Below are 4,098 nucleotides of genomic sequence, written 5' to 3'. Positions count from 1 at the left end.
AACAGAGGTCTTTCTCTCGAGGCTCCATCTGCACATGCTCAGCACCCAGGCCTGGGGTTGTCTTGAGTCCAGGCCCGGAGACACCAGCTCGGGGGTGCTCTGCGTTCTACACTCCGGGGGCTGGCATTTACGAAGTGTGCGGGGGGCTGCTCCACGCACGGCGTCCGCGAGTCTCAGCTCCACTCCGCGGAGAGTGAAGCGGAGGAGAGGCGAAGCGGAGGACGCTTACCCCATGACGCCCAGAGCCAGAACCAGGTCTGACCCGGCTCCTCCTCCTGTTTCTCGGCCCCCGTGGCCTCTGCTGCCGTAGTTTCTTTGCCCACTTCCACGTGATCGCCACGAGCGGGGCTCTGGGGTGCATCCTCCCACGGGCCCCTACTGTACCTGTAAGAGACTGCTTTCTTCCGTAAAGGCAGGAGGGGACCGCGAGGTCATGGGACGCGTGCCGTCAGAGTCCTGGCACTCTCCACAAGGTCCGCACCTGGGTGGCGCGCTTGGGACGCACACATTCTCACCACCACCGGGCAGCCACCAGCTTGCTAGTGTTTGTAGGTCAGAAGGGCATAAAGCCAAGTGTCATTTTGTTTAATGTGTGTTTCCCAAATGATTGATGAATTTCTGCCTCTTTCCAAATGCCTGCTGGCTTTGGGGGTCCCTCCTGTGTGAATTCCTGCTTCTATCTGGGGCCTGTCTTCCTGTGGGACCGCTGCCTCGTCCTGACGGGTCTGTCTGCTCTAGATAACAGCTGCGGCTACTGCGAGTCCCCTGTGCTTTCAGCGGTCTCCTCACTTTGCCCGCAGCGCCCTCCACCGCACACAAGCCCCGCTCCAGGGGCGGGCACTGCCTTCCCTTCGGCGTCGGCCGCCGTCCCGTGTTCGCAGGTCCGCGCTGATGGAATCGGGTACGTCCATTTCTGCCTCGCGCTTTTGTCTTCTGCAGCTGGTTCTCGAGGCCCCTCATCGCCCACGGATCCTAAAGACGTTCCCTTTTTTACTCTATTAACAGTAACCCCTGTCCCTGCATATTTAGCTCCAGAGACGGCTTCTGGGAAGGGCTGGTAGGGAACCGGCTTAGCTTCTCTCCAACGCGATCACTGAAATAGCCCACCCTTGCTCTAGGACCGTCCCGCCGTCTTTCCGCCGCCTGATCGCGGTGTGAATATGGAACTGCCCCGGGGTCTCTGCTGCTCGGATGATCTCTTCTCAAGGCAACACATGCTCTTTATTTTATTAATGTGTTTTCTGCTGTTACCGCATCCTAAACTGACCGCCATGACTTGACAGGTCCTAACATTTGGGAAGAGTCCGCGGGTGGCTGCGTGCTACATCCCGAGGCTGTGTTTTTGGTGCTTCTGTTTCTGATGGTTACAGCTCATCCTATCCCTCCCTGACCACCCACACCCAGTTTGGCTCATTCGAGTAGTTTCTGTGTGTTGGAGTCTCTTCCGCCCGCTGACCAGACTGCTGTCGCGGCTCTTGGTCCCTGGGGCTCCGTCTGCTGTGCTCCGTCCCGGGCTCCCCCAGCTCCTGCAGGCTGACGGCCAGGGGCCGCCCCAGAGCTACGCCCTCAGTGCGTGTGTGTCCGAGCGTGTGCCAATCCCACGCCCTCACCTGCCCGTCGGCCGTGCCGCATGCACGGCTCCGGGGACAGTTAACAGGGCCTCGCCCTCTGCAGTCGTCCGTGGGCCGCTGGATCGCGGTCAGCCCAGGGGTCCTGCGCCTCCCTCCCTCCGGCAGCACAGCCTTCTTCCCTGTTCTGTCCTGCGCGTCTCCGGGAAAGGCGTGTGCCTCCCATCGCGCCGACACGTGGCGCGTCCTAGGAATTCCCGATGCAGCTCTCCCCTCGGTTCTTTCCCCGCCCGTGTCTGAGAGGAGTGTCGCCCACAAGGCCACAGGGATTCAGATGTAGCCTCTGTACGTTCCTGGAACTCCATCTGATTCTTCTGCAGATCAGTTTGGCCATTTCTGGTAAGTCTTTACCTTTGGTCATTTTTTGGTTGTCTTTTTGTCTCTTCAAATATTTCACATGTGAGTATTTGGCGCAAACCGTACTCGTTAATTCCAGTCTCTGAAGATCCCAGGAGCCTGAACGGCGGAGCTTGCTCTCTCTCGGGGGCTTCTTTCCTCACATCTGCAAACTTTTCTCAGGAGCTCAAATACAGTTTCACGCCCCCCGTCTGAATGCTGAGGGCATAAGGTGCAAACTCCCTCCTGCCACTGCAGCCCCTTCCAGAGCCCAGGCCAAGAGCATCTGGTCCAGCGCTCCCTCCTCCATAGCTTGGGGGGCGTGACCCCAGCCCCCCACTCCAGCCCCCACCCGGCCCCCCAGCCTCTGGGGTCTCAGTTGCTTTCCACCCACCACTCTGGTTGTCAGCTCAGTTTTGGATACTTCTGCTTTTTTGCTTTTTGTTTTTAAGCCTTTAGAGGTTTCCCTTACGTTCTTCAGCACCAGCAGTACATTAAAAAGTACATTTACTATCATCTATCCAAGATCTACTTGTGTTTTCACGGGACGCTTCTTTGGAACACTAGGCTGCACCCTGCAGACTCTGGCTGGCTTGTGTCCCCTCAGCCGACCCCCAAGTGCCCTGGAGCAAGATGCCATCCCTCCTACCGTCCTCATCCCCTCTCCGAGGGCGCTCCATGTTCCAGCCTCCTGCAAGGCCACACCCCCGCGCCTCCTCTCTCTGGCTACTACACACACTAGAGACTCTTTGCTGGACCCCCTCTTCCATCTAACCACACAGGGTCAGCTTCCTTCTCCTCCCCGGACCCCAGCTGCCGGGGTGCCGCGGACTCCTTCCCACAGCTCGGACTACTCCTCACCCCAGGCCCTCCTCCAGCCACCAGAGGCCCTGGTGCTCCCCACCCTGCCTTCCTGCCCGCCCCGCCTTCCTGCCCTGCCCGCTTGGCACCACTGCCACGCAGAGCTCAGATGGCAGGAGCAGGGCTGTGCCAAGCACCCAACAGTCACTGCTACAAGAAGAGCCTCCGGCTGCTGGGAAACGCCGTGGGGACAGTGCGGGCTTCTCTCCTGCCCGACACCCCCACGGGCTCCACATTTCCAGCAGACGCAGGCCCAGACCCGCAGGCATCTGCAGCTCCCCAGCCTGCCCCCTGCCCATCCTTCCTGCCGTTCCTCTCGGGCCCTCGCCTGTTGGCAGCTGGCTACAAGGCGGGCTCTGGCTGCGTTTGCGCAGCACCCCTGCTGAGGCGGGCTCCAGCGCAGTGCCTTCCACCCCTGACCACTCACTGGCAACGTCCTCCAGGCTGGCCTCCAGCTCGCCCTTCTCCTTCCGCTGCCCTCGCTTTCCTGGATGGAGTCTTGGGGGGTCCTGGGCCTCCGGACAGCTGCCAGGGTGCACCTGCACAAGCAGGCCTGCGGCACCTCGGGAGGACGAGAGCCGCATCCCAGGCATCGTCTTCACTCATTGGCCTGACTCACGTTCACCAGGCGACTACCACATGTCCAGAACTTTCTGAGCAGCCGCGGATGCCATCCCCAGAACAGCCCCAGGGAGGAAGGGGGCCACAGGACACAGCTGAAGGGCCTCTCCCTGGGGTCTGGAGCAGGAGGGCAGGCTTTGCAAAGCCCACCTGGGCACTGGCTAGAGAGGGCTGAGCAGGCGGGCTGGCGAGCAAGAGGAGGCATCGGGCTGGGCAGCACAGGAAGGTGGGGACCAGATCCCAAGTGTCTCAGGGTCACGGATGGGGCAGGAGGAAAGGCTGCAGGAGGAGAGGCTGGGGGGCCTAGATCGGGGAGGGGCACATGGGGAGATTGCAGACTCTGGGGAGTAGTGCTCACTGGATCTGGGAAGCACTGGGAGGCGGGGGTGGGGTCAAGGCCGACCCCCAAGGCTCTGGGCTCAGCAGCAGCAGGAGAGGCTTTGGCTCATGTGGCTGAAGGACAGAAGCAGAGCTGCTAAGGACCCTGCGTCCTGCACGTCCGGGTCTGGAGTGGAGGCCACCTAGCCTCAGAGGAGGCGCGGTGGGAGGGTCCAAGGCAGGGAGACCCCAGGGAGGCCAAAGGGAACTCCGTCACATTTAATAGAAAAATAACACAGCATATGCCAGGAACAAGCACGGCGTCGGCCGGGGC

This window comes from Ursus americanus, chromosome 9 (genome assembly GCF_024610735.1).
Source record: "Ursus americanus isolate L20-20 chromosome 9, mUrsAme1.1.p, whole genome shotgun sequence".
NCBI lineage: Eukaryota > Metazoa > Chordata > Mammalia > Carnivora > Ursidae > Ursus > Ursus americanus.
Note: the sequence above shows the minus strand (reverse complement) of the source record.